The sequence below is a fragment of the Mus caroli genome, chromosome 9 (genome assembly GCF_900094665.2).
Source record: "Mus caroli chromosome 9, CAROLI_EIJ_v1.1, whole genome shotgun sequence".
Classification (NCBI taxonomy): Eukaryota; Metazoa; Chordata; class Mammalia; order Rodentia; family Muridae; genus Mus; species Mus caroli.
The window spans coordinates 69,682,989-69,696,648 of NC_034578.1; the positions used below are offsets into that span (position 1 = coordinate 69,682,989).

The 13,660-nt window shown below is 35.7% G+C and overlaps 1 protein-coding gene across 2 annotated transcripts in view; it reads left to right on the top strand.

Moving 5' to 3' along the window:
- Rfx7 (regulatory factor X7) overlaps positions 1–13,660 on the top strand; it is a 92,319-nt gene that overhangs the window by 21,391 nt on the left and 57,268 nt on the right. The window lies entirely within an intron of this gene.

The window sequence follows — 13,660 nt, forward strand, 5'->3', positions numbered from 1 at the left end:
AGGGTTTCTCTGTGTAGCCCTGGCTGTCCTGGCACTCACTTTGTAGACCAGGCTGGCCTCGAACTCAGAAATCCGCCTGCCTCTGCCTCCCAAGTGATAACCTAATCTTTTGAAGCTGTTTTCATTTTGTGCACCTTGTAGATTATAGTACTAATTAAGTGAGATAGTTCATATAAAACACTTATAACTTGGCAAGTTGTTATCTGCTATTTTTTAGCCCCTGTAAAATTCAAAGAACATACATTAACATACCATCTGTATATAAGGAATATTACTTCTGGGTTTTATTAGAGAGGTAAAGAGACTATGGTGATATGTGAGGGAGCATTTCTAGGAATGTTAAACCAGTCAGTGTTCCTTGTATTGGTAAAATTGATTCCAAGGCTCTAGCAATTGCTCAGTTCTCTTAAATGGGACAGTATTTGCATGTAACCTACACATGTCTTCCCATATGCTTAAGTCATCTTTCGTTGGTTGTGTCTAATTTCTCTAATCCAGTGTGAATGCTATGTGAACACTTACTAACCTGTACTAGGAAGTAATGACCAGGAAAAAAAAAAAAGCCAGTGTGTTCACTACAGGAACATTGTTTTTTAACATCAGTGGTTGGTTGAATACATTCATATGTATTCCACACATGGAACCCACAGGGATGGAAGCATCCCTTTAAGTGCAGAGACTATAAGAAAGGAGACCAAATGGCAAGAGTACAGAGAGGTCAGAGGATGAACTCCAAGAGTCATGTCTTCTTGTCTTATGTTTAAACTCTGATAAGTAGATGGCTGGGTTTTTTAAGTTTTGTTCTGTTTTGGAAATCAGGTTGTTTCAAAGCTTAATTGAATTATTTGAGAAAGATGTAATGAGTCTGATATTTTTTTAAAAAGTCAATAAAATCATTGATAATGTGAAGAAAAGGTGTAAGTCAACAGGCAGATTTTTGGAGAAAGGGTTGTGCTAGGTGGATTGCTTTTTTGCCGTGGTCCCCATATATAAGCTACTAAATGCTAAACCTGCTGAAGACCCAGAGGAACTGAGCTGAAAGGATATTTGAGGATCATTCATTCTTCTTTTGAGGATGAGGCCTCACTGTGTAGCCAACTCAATCTATAGAACTGGTTGGCCTTGAACTCACAGAGCTTGAGTGCTGGAATTAAAGGCATACACCACTGTGCCTGACTTATTTGTGGATTCTTGACTCTACTGTGGGATGTAAAATGTGAATTCTGTACATTTTTAATCTTTTTGGATAGAAATATGTCTTATGTCTTGTTCTAAATATTTATAGATAATTCTAAATTATAGTAGTTTGGGTTTTTTTTTTAAGTAAGGTGAAACATGTGGCAGCTCAGTAAGAACAGTGTAGAGGCTGCTTGAACAGCTAGAGGAAGATAAAGATCTGAGACCTGGGGGAAATACAGTGCAGTTTTATAGAAGATTGTCCAGGGTGTCGACAAGGCTGTGTGTGTTTGTTTCTTGAATCCTTAAGTTGGGTTGCATGTGCCTAATCTTTGCAGGAACTTAAAAAGACAAATGACAGTGATTGTGACAGATTATAAAACAAATATTACAGTTTACACCTACCTGTTTCACTGTAGACTGCAGATGTTTATTACTTAAGTTCCAAATGTGAAACTATTAAATTCAGAAATACTTAATGATACAACTCTTGTTTTATACTGGTATTCATATTCCTTTTTCTTTCACTTAGTAATAATGAAGCTGTTTACATTATAATACAAATAAATGTTAGAAGAGACATCATGAATCAGCAAGAGGGTAATTTATAAAATAGCATTACTGAAATTGTTTGATTATTTGCAGAAGGAAGCTAATAAATTCAGAGCCTTGACACAGCAATAGTTATCAGTAGAATTCCAGATGCATAAATACTTAAATGAAAACAAAAGTCAGAGCTGGGCAGTGGTGGTATACACCTTTAATCCCAGCACTTGGGAGGCAGAAGCAGGTGGATTTCTGAGGCCAGCCTGGTCTACAGAGTGAGTTCCAGGATAGCCAGGACTATATAGAGAAACCCTGTCTCAAAAACCCAAAAAAGGAAAACAAAACAAAAGTCATAGTAGAGTAACAAAAATCTAGAGCATAATGCAATGAAAAAGATGGAATTTAAAGATTCTCTGTTAAAAGTGGTAGAAGATACCTCAAACAAAAGCTAGATTTTTCTACTTAAAATGAAAAACCAAATAGCTCATATTTTTCACTTAAACCTAACTAATTAAAAAAACAGGAAAGAATAGAATTCAGAAAATTATACAACTATTAAAATGTTTACTGTATACCAGTTTATAAATACATTCTTTGGGTAAAATATTAATGGGGCAAAATTGGTAATATAGTTACACAATTTCACATCCAAAACTAAACACCCATGCACAGTGTGTGTGTGTTGATAATTTTTGGAGAATTGATGTCAGTGACTTTTCAAAATATTCTGTTTTTTTTATGTTTTTTTTGACTCTTTCTATAATTATTGACTTTTAAAATGTTTATTTTTAAATTGCTTGCAGAACCACATATTGAGAAATTTGTTTCTTGACTTTTCACAGTTTTCCATCACAAGTAGCAACGTTTCGCTTTCCACACGTCTTCATGTGAAGGCCCACATCCCTTTCACTATGTGATCCATAGTACATGAAGTTCAGCTATACCACACACTAACTAATATGGCTATCTTACTTCTGAAGGAACCCTTGCTTGGTAGTTACTAAATAACTTGGTGTATCTGTTTTCCTAAAACTCTTCTGTTCTTCCATTTATTTTCCTTGACTGGGCCTCAGTACCTTCCTTTACCCTCTGTGTTGAATGACAGCTCAGGACCATAACCAGAGGCCACCCAGTTTGACCACATGCTTTCCAGTATTCTTCAGCCTGTTTGACCTCATACTTGTCCTATAGCATTGTCACACTTTTCATATATGATATTTCTAGATGTATGTGTATTTCCTGGTGGGTATTGAGCTCCAATAGATGACTATGCCATTTATCTCTGTGTCTCCACTGTATTATGTTAGCAAATATTTATGGTTTGATAATAATTTGTCCCAGTTACTAAAGGATGTTTTAGTTCATTTTTACTTTTACACATTTCTTGTTTAATAGATAATATTAATGTATCATCTTTTTGTAAAAGAAATTTATTTTTTCATATTGAAAACATTAAGAAATTAAAAATACTAAAGAATTTGTTTTCATCATAGCACATTTGAATTACTTGAATTTGTATGCAGTTTTTTTTTTGAGTTTTTTCGAGACAGGGTGCACTTTTATTCATATGTTTAGTCAGAATTATGTTATATAGTATATTCTTCCTTAATATTCTTAAAAGTTATTCAACAAGCACTAAATATATGCTATTGGAGGTGCTCTTTACACGGAGATTAAACTAGTAAACAAAAATTTCAAAGGTACTTGCTTTCATAAACCTTGTGTCTTGTAAAAAAAAAAGATTTACTTTGATTATGTTACTTGTGTGTATTGTATAGGGGGTGGTATGTGCATATAAATGCAAGTGTTCACAGCCGTTAGGGATGTGAGATCCCCCTGAGGCTGGGGTTACAGCAGATGTAAGTCCCCTGAGTGCTGGGAATAAAACTCAGGTCCTCAGAAAGAACAGTATGTGTTTACTCTTAACCACTGAGATCTCTCTCCAGCCCAAACCTTGTGTCTTGGTGGAAGGAGACATGAAAAATAAACAAACAAACCACCTAATCAACAAAGAACATTTCCTGTAATGAGTATTTGCTAACTTTAGTGTATTTTCTTCTGTTTATACCCAAATATTTGGATATATGCATGTATATTTCGATCATTTCAGTATTAGCACAGAGTCGATTTAATCAATTTAAACAATAAATAACAGTGCATAGTCAAGTATGGTGGTAAGTTCTGAAGAAAAGTAAAGCTGTAGTCTAGGGATTGCGTCTGACAGGAATGGGGCTACTGTTATAAGCAGATGACTGGGTCAGGGAGACATCATCAAAGCCAGAGTTAAATATTAAGACCCAAATTATGAGTGAGCTGTGTGGTTTCTGAGAACAAAGCATTAATTTATATTGGTAGAGCATCAATGTCCAACAAAGAGAGAATGCTTATTTTTAAATTACTGTCAGTGTTTTATTATACAGTAATAAAAGATCCTATTGTTAAATAATGTATAATAACTTGAATATATTAATCATTGGAAATGGGAAAAGAAAAATATAGAATTGATTCTGTCCTAATATTGAAATGATCTTAATGTACATGTACATATTCAAACATTTATGTATAAGTAGAAGAAAATACACCAAAGTTAGCAGATAATCATTACAGAAAATGTTCTTGGTTTAAACTTCTTTAACATTTTTTATTTCTCAGTTTTCTTAATGATACATATAAAAGACTTTTAAAATACGTGAAGTTATTCCATACTCACTTTTAGGCCCTACCTTGATAGAGTAATGGGTATTGCACCTACCCTCTCTAGAATTGTGAAGCTGACTAAAAAAAAATTACATATTAGTTACATTTATTATTAAATAATAAAGCATAAAGAATAGTAGTCTTACAGGTTTACTTTCAGTGACTCTCCATACTGTCATTCAGCTAAGCAGAAAGCAGAGCATCCTTGCATAGAGGTCTAAGATGGAGTAAACCAGTATTAAAGAGCACAGCTGCTAAAGCAGCTCTACTTTACATGTTTAAATACTGGAGGAAGGGGGCAGTTGGAGAAGGGTTAGAAACCATTTTAAAGGCGTCCCTCACTCTGTCTGAGTACTGAATGTCAGATGCACAGGCCTAATTCTAGAAAGCAACTGTTGTGACCTATAGTTAAAGAGGCCACATTTTACTGAGCAATAACGTTTCACCGAGCTAGATGTAGTAATCTTGCTGAGCATTGTTGACATTAGTTAAGACTGTATAAATTATATAACATAGGACTAGGTTTTCTCTACAAATAGTCTAGACTGATTCTAACAAAATGTGAAGCGAATATTAAAAGATGTCAAGTTGAACTACTGATAAATTAACTTCACCCCAAACATAATACATTTTGAAGGAAATCCAAACTTTGAATAGCATAAAACCCTCAGTGTCTAGCTTTATGAGGTCTTCTGCAGAGGAAAACCAGTGATGTTTGATATGTATTCATGTTAAAGCTCTTCTCTAATTAGCAAGACAATAGATTTTTCTTAAAAAGTATCAAGAAACCATAAAATATACTATTAAAGAAAAACATTTAACACACTTTTAAAAATTAGAAATATTCAGAAGTTTTTTACCATATTGAAATGCAAGAAAAAGGAATAAATAGCAGTAAATAGAAGAAAAAACTTGCCATGGGTTAATCTATGTAAAAAGGTCCACACAAAAAATCATGACTTGTTTTCTCTTCTACCATATGAGTCCTGGCAATCAAATTCAGGCTGTCAGGTGATGAGTACCTCTATCTGCTGAGCATTCATGTTGGCCCCAATGTAATTGTTTTTCTTTATAATTGTGGTTTGGGACAGAGTATTCCGTTGTAGCCTAGCCTGATCTAGAAATCCTGACCCTCCTTGCTTAGCCACCCAAGTAATGGGATGGCAGTATGTACAACCACACCCAGATTGATTCCTTACAAGTTAAAGCTAAACTGCATTTTTCAGAAAGCCAGTGTGATTTAAGTTTATTGTGGATGAGTGTTAACTAGTATGTACTTACAGAAGGAGGAGCTCAGGAAATAGCTGTGCCACATACAAGATTGAAGGGCTGCAGCAGCTATAGGGTTTGGTATTTATATACAGTTCAATAACCTAGATGGCCTGTGCTTGCGTAGACATTTGTTATAGGACAGGGAAGAATGGGTTGTTAAAAGCAAAGTAAAATAACTCCTTTTTACCCTTGATCCATAGTCAATTTTTAGTTAATAAACTAAAAAAACAAAAACAAAAACAAAAAACCCTCCAAATCAATGGGAGAAAATGTTCATAGGATGCAAATTCCTGGAGGAAAGAGACAAATGCACATTTCAGAACAGAATTGCATTTGCTAACATTTAATTTTTAGTTAAATTTTCTATTTGGAACAACCGTTGAGTGACTCACATGCCCTTTTAAGAAATGGAGAAATCACCCATCTGTACTTTGCCTAGCCTGGTCCAGTGGTCACATCTTACACCACTTTAGGCAGATAGTCAGTCACAACCAAGATGGTTTTGTTGATAGGATCAGGACAGTCTTCATTATCCACAAGTTCCTGATGGTGCCTCTTACAGCCACACCCACTTCGTCCTCACCTTTAACCTCCTTAACTCTCAGTGATCATTGCTCTAATCTCTTTTAAAAATTCTGCCATTTCAAGAACATAGAACAGATTTTATAGTAAACTTTTGAGATTAGCTTTTTTCATTTGACAAAATTCTTTGATTACTTACCTATGTTGCTCATTTAATCATTCCTCTTTATTGTCGAATACTATAGCATGACCTAACTGCACCACAGTTTGTATGGCAGTTCCCATATTGAAGACTACCTTGTTGATTTTAGTTTGTGCTCTTAGAAGCTAGCCTCTGTAGGCATTCCTGTATAGGTTTTTATATAAATACGATCTGCATATCTCTTGAATAACTGCCCAAGAATGAAGATTCCTGTTCAGTTTTGTTTTTTGAAAGGATTGCAAAACATTTCCACCAACAATGTCTGAGTGATCCCTGTTTGTTTGTTTGTTTGTTTGTTTGTTTGTTTGTTCCTTGCCAGTGTTTGGTGCTGACATTCTTTAATTTTGTTGTTCTCACAGGTGTGTGTGTATTGCTATGTCTTATGAACTCATTGTACATTCACCTAATGGCTTATTAATCTTTTTCTCATGTTTACCATATGTATATACATTTCTTTATCTTTTGCATGTATTCTTACTGGCTTGTTCACTTTTTAATTGGATATATGTATATATATACACACACACATATATGCAAGCTTATATATTTATATATTCTAAGTCTTAGTCTAAATATAATCTAAATATTAATATGAGATATTTTTCTCAACCTGAAACTTGTTTTTTCTAAACTGATTTTTAGATCATATTTTTAGAGCAGTTTTAGGTTTGTAGCAATGCTACACAGAGCACAGAGATTGCCTGCATTCTCACTGTTGTCCAGCATCTATAGCTGCCTCTGTCATCAACATCCTATACCAGTGATAGATTTATTAAAATTTTTGAAGCTACTTCAACACATACCCACAATATATTATCACATGGGCTTCACTCTTAATGCTGTATACCATACATGAGGATATGCAGACATGATTACATCATGAAGAGTAGTAGTCACACTGCCCTAAACTTCTCTGTGCCCTGACTGTATATCTCTATTTCCTCCCCAAACTTTGGCAACCACTGATCTTTTTACTGTTTCCATAAGGCTACCTTTCCAGATTGTTGGTGGGTATAATCTTACAATATATGCTCTTTTCATGTTAGCTTACTTCACTTACTAATGTTCATCCAGTGATGGTCCTCCGTGTCTTTTTGTGGGTTATATAGCTCATTTCTTTTTAATAGTGAATGATTCTCCATTGATGGATTATTTTCCCATGGTTTATTTATCCATTCACCAGCAGAATGACATTTTTATTGCTTTTAATTTTGGGCTATTATGAATCAATCTGCTACAAACATGTGTGTAGGGTTTTGTGTAAACACATGTTTTCACCTCTTTTGGATGAATGCCAGGGAACACAATTGCTGAAACATATGTTAAAAATATGCTTCATTTTGTAAGAAATTTTTCTTTGAAGAGGATCTCTCAGCTTCTGTTGTCACTAGCAGAAAAAGCTTACTCTATGTCATTATAACAGTTGATGTTGCCAAGCTTCTGGGTTTTTGGACATTCTAATAGATGCGTAGTATTTTCATGTGCATTTCTCTAATGATGTGTATACAAGGGGCGTCTATGCACCTGCTGTTTACCATCTGTATATTTTCTTTGCTGAGATTTATACATAATTTTTGTTTTTCTTCCCCCTCCTCCCCTCCTCTTCCTCCTCTTCTTCATCCTCTTCCTCCTCATCCTCTTCTTCCTCTTTCTGTTTCTTCTTCTTCTTCTTTCTTCTTTTTTTTTCTCCTGAGACAGTTTCTCTGTATAGCCCTGGCAGTCCTAGAACTCACTCTGTAGACCAGGCTGGCCTCGAACTAACAGAGATCATCCACCTGCCTATGCCTCCCGAGTGCTGGGATTAAAGGTGCATACCACCACACCTGACATTAGGTTCTTGTATTTTTAATGTTGCGTTGTAAGCCTATTGTTTTGGGGAAGAAAGATGAAGACAGGATCTTACAGTGCATTTCACAGTTTTTTTTGTCAGGTGCATTTTCTGCATATTCTGTCACCTAGTTTATCTTTTGTCTTTTCATTCTCTTGACAATGTCTTTCATAGAACAGACATTTGTAATTTTAATAAATCCAAATCATCAGTTTTTCTTTTTATAGATTTTGATTTTATATCTGAAAAGTCATACCACACTCAGTATAAGCACAATATGAACATGCAGGCTCATAAAGATGTTCTCATTCACTACCATCTATAAATTATTTTTCAATTTACTTTTGCATTTTGATAATTCAGGGTGCAATACTTATGTCTCCTTACCTCTTTCTGCATGTGGCTGTCCAGAATCTGCATAGCCTTTAAAAAAATTCTTCATTATATTGCTTTGGTTCTTTTGTTGAAGATAGCTGCACATTCTTGGTATAGTTTACTAGTGAACTCACCTCGACCTGCTGCTTTCTTCTGTGAAAGGCTGCTAATTACTTATTCCGTTTCTTTAGTGGATCCAGGCCTGTTCAGACTTTGTTTCCTAATTTTGACAGATTTTATTAACCAAATTTTATGTGTATTATCAAATTTGATGGCATAAAGTTGTACAGAGATTTTTTTCCTTGTTGACCATGTCATGATGTCCAGTTTCTCATTTCTAATACTAGTAATTTGTAGGTTGTTTTATTTTTTTTAAAAAATGTTACTTTTCTCAGTGCTGTGGTAAGATGACTCATTTCATGTGTATAGGTATGTATACATATTTACATGAGTGCAGGCCCCTATGTGTGTGTGCTCCTGTAAGTGTATGCAAACACAGATTAAGGCCTGAGGTTGATGCTCAGTGTCATTTTCAGTTACTCTTCTACCATATTTATTAAAGCAAGGTCTAAATAAAATCAGACTGTGTCTATGTGACTAATCATGACATAAGTAGCCATCTTGCTTTAGGGCTGCCCAGGCTCCCATTGCTTGACTGAAATTACAAGTGGACCATCATGCCCACCCAGCATTTGTATATGTTCTAAGTTTTACTCTGAGCCTTCGGATACCTAACTTTTGGAGCACCTTAATGAAGGATTTTTTTTTTTTTTTTTTTTTTGGTTGGTCGTTTCAAGGAATCTTAGTTTATCATGGCAGGGGAAGTATGGTGACAAGAGTGATTATGTCCACCTTAGTAGAAGTATAAGTCTCATGTTACTATAGCCTTGCAACAGACTAGAAACAAAATGAGATGGGAAACCTCAGGGGCTCCATCAGTAGCCTTTCTTTGCCAACCACACCCCCTGACTCCCAGGACCGCACTACTAGCCAGGGTCAAGTGATTAAAGACATGAATGAACCTCATACCATAGCACTTTATTTTCCTCCTTTTATAAGTTAAACACTTGGGTTCTAATCCATTCACTCTGAAATAAATTCTTATTAAGCACTGCTTGTGTGGCTTCCCACATGGTTGATGGATTGTTTTTATTCAACTCAAAGTATTTTAAAATTTCTCTTGTAGTTAGAGAATTGGGTCAGTGTTTAAGAACATTTGTTGCTCTTTACAAATGACCTGGGTTCGATTTTCATCGCCCATATAGGAGCTAACAACTATCTGTAACTTCATTCTCAGGGGATCTGATGCCTCTGTGACATGTACATGGTGCATAGACATATATGCAGTTACAACACTCATGTACATAAAACATTTTTTTAAAGAAAGTTTTGTCTCAAATCTTATAAATTTTTGGTTTATATCTACATATTTGGGGTTTTCTAAGCTTATATTTTCATTCCTAGTTTATGCTATTGTACTATGAAAGAAATTTTGTTAAGGCATTCTCTCATAGCCCAGAATGTGTGTCTTGGTGAATGCTATATGTGTGCCTTGACAGTTGTTGGACTAAGTACTCTGCAGAGATCCATTATAGGTGATTGACAGCATTAGGGTCAAGTGTGTCCTAAACTGGTTTTGTACCAGCTGGTTCTGCCAAGTTTATCATTTGACTCGTGTACTGTCTTAGGGTTTTACTCTTGTGAACCATGACCAAGGCAACTCTTATAAGGACAACATTTATTGGGGCTTAGCACATTATCATCAAGGCAGGAGCATGGCAGTGTCCAGGCAAGTATGATGCAGGAGGAGCTGAGAGTTCTACATCTTCATCTGAAGGCTGCTAGGAGGAGACTGACTTCCAGGCAGCTAGGAGGAAAGTCTTAAAGCCCACACCCACAATGACACACTTCCTCCAACAAGACCATTCCTCCTAATAATGCCACTCCCCGCGCCAAGCATATTCAAATCACCACATGTATCTTATGGGGTAAAATGTCTTTTTGCAAAATGTATCTTATCTTCATTGCATGCAGTGCTACTCTATTTCTGATAGCTTGCCTGCCTTTAAATCTCCTCCATCCCACATTGCTATAGTCTCTTCTTATTCCTGGAAAATGTATTTATTGTGAGACATGCACTAGATACCTGAATCCCAAACCTCATTCATTACTCACTGTTTCATCCTAGTCGTACGTAACTGTGGTTAAGTATAATTCTTAAACTACAGACAGTTAACAATTAGGAATAATACTAAAATACAAAACTTAGAAATTATTTCTTAATTCTTTCATTTAACATTTTAAGTCTTTAATCAATTACAGAGACCTCAGGGGAAAAAATGGAGATAAGAGGAAGTTTCTTTTCTTTCTAGCAGTGCTGGGATATTGTATTTGCTTTGTTCTGATAATATTTTTAAAAACTAGACTCTTTTTTTTTTTTTTTTTTTTTTTTTTTTTTTTGGTTTTTCGAGACAGGGTTTCTCTGTGTAGCCCTGGCTGTCCTGGCACTCACTTTGTAGACCAGGCTGGCCTCGAACTCAGAAATCCGCCTGCCTCTGCCTCCCGAGTGCTGGGATTAAAGGCGTGCGCCACCACGCCCGGCAAAACTAGACTCTTTGTACCACAAGATTTTTTAGTGATTATTGATCAAGTGGATATTAAGCATATTTCTCTTACTTTGTTCAATATCTGTCAATTCTATTTCTATCCTTTTGGATCTTCATTAAGCATTTCCTGTGATTCCATTTTATCTCCTTTGTTAGCTAATTATTTATACTTTCCTTTGGATATTTTCTTACTATTTGTTCCCAAATCTTCAGTTCATATACATAATTAATCTAACCCTACTTTCTAAAAAAAACTACTGCTACACAGATACTGGTAAGCTTAGCCTTAAATAGCAAAGTTTAATTAATTAATTTTAATTTCCTTTATTATTGGATTTTTTTTAATTAGGTATTTTCTTCATTTACATTTCAAATGCTATCCCAAAGTCCCCCATATTTTCTGTACTTAATGCTCTTCCTTTCTGTGTACTTGTATTATAACTTGTTAGTCTTCTCTAATTCATTTCCTTTAACATTCATTTTGATACTTTTAAATCAAATATATATTATATATGTGTGTCAATTTTATGTGCCCACAGAGGTCCAAAAAAGAGGTCACATCCCCTGAATCTGGAGTTAGAGGCATTTGTGAGTTGCCCAGAGTGAGTGATAGGAGTGCAACTCAGGTGCTTTGGAGTAGTAGCAAACACTCTTAACTGCTGAGCCATCTCTTTAACTTTTCTATAGAACTACTATCCACAGACTTCCTTGGGTTTTTCTTAAAAAGAGAAGATATTCCACCTTCAGTTTTAAAGGGTGGTGGAGTTTTTTTGTTTTGTTTGTTTTGGGGTGTTTTTCTTGTTTTGTTTTTTTGTTTTTTGTTTTTTTCTGTTTTAGTGTTATAGGTTGAAGGAGTTTTTGCCTCAGTACTTTAGATATTTCTCCTGCACTCTCCTGGACCTCACAGAGATTTGTGTTGATGATTGTCAATCCCTCAAACTCAAGGGGATTGGGTCAGTCCTGTGACTTCACCCTGATAGATCTAAGAGTAAATCTGTCTCTTTCAGTATTTTCCTTGTCTTTGACCTACATGCCTTCTGTGAGCCTTAGGAAAAAATCTTCCTCAGAAGAAATACCTGTGTGTTTCTTTCTGTGCTTGTTGACTTAATTGACTCTCTGGTAGGCATTTCAGTCCGCATTTGTTTTTTTGTTTGTTTGTTTGTTTGTTCCCCCCCCCCCCGAAAATGTATATATTACTTATTTACTATGGTTAGTTTTTGTGCTTTCACTATGCGACTCACAAGTGTTCTTAAGCTTGCCCAGTCTCAAGAGTGGGTAGCTTTAGAGTCAGGTGGGGTTTTATCCTCATTCACACTTGATTTCATGAAGTTCTCTTTTCTGGTTTGCTGGAGCATAAAAAAGTAAAGTGGTTATTTGATGTAAAAATTTAAATTTGTCTTATATTCCATAGCCATTTTTTTTAATGTATGTATGATATGGATCGATAGTATAGTTCTGTAGATAGATGATTGATTCTCTTTTATTCTGAGGACTTTTTACCTTGAGGAATCCCCTTCCCCTCCCCTCCCCCTAACCCCCTCCCTCTCCCTCTCTGGGGATGTAACTTTTGCCCTCTGTTTAGACCTCTGGTTAGCGTTGCAGAATCAGCACTAGAGGGCATTGAAACTCAGCAAAGAGTCAGTCTTTGGATCTAGCCAGACCCTTCCTCCAGCTCACTCAGTGGAATATATAATGGGTTTAAGGAAAAGGAAGTTCCAAAAGTCATGAGACTAGGGCACAAAATGCTCTTGATGAAAATCCCATTGTACAGTTGAGGCATTATTATCAGATGTAACAGCAAATAAAAATGTGTGATCTTATATGTCACTTTTGGTTTTTAATTTATTGTGTATATTTATGATGTATATGTGTAAGGGAGTTTCACATGACATTTTCTTTAATTTAAAATTTAATCAAACATTTAATCAATTTTTTTTAGATTTTTTTATTGGATATTTTCTTTATTTACATTACAAATGTTATCCCCTTTCCCGGTTCCCACCACCCCCTAGAAGCCCCGTTTCCCATCCTCCCTCCCCCTGCTTCTATGAGGGTGTTCTTCATTTGTAAGGCTCTGGCAGGGCCTCTCAGGAGACAGCCATATAAGACTCCTTTCAGCATGCACTTCTTGGCATCTACAATAGTGTCTGGGTTTGGTGACTGTATATGGAATGAATCCTCAGGTGGGACAGTCTCTGGATGGCCTTTCCTCCAGTCTCTGCTTTACACTTTATCTCAATATTTGCTCCTGTGAGTATTTTGTTCTCCTTCTAAGGAGGATCGAAGCACCCACACTTTGGTCTTCCTTCTTATTGAGCTTCATGTGGTCTGTGAATTGTATCTTGGTTATTTGCAGCTTTTGGGCTAATATCCACTTATCAGTGAGTGCATACCATGTGTGCTCTTTTGTGATTGGGTTACCTCACTCAGGATGAT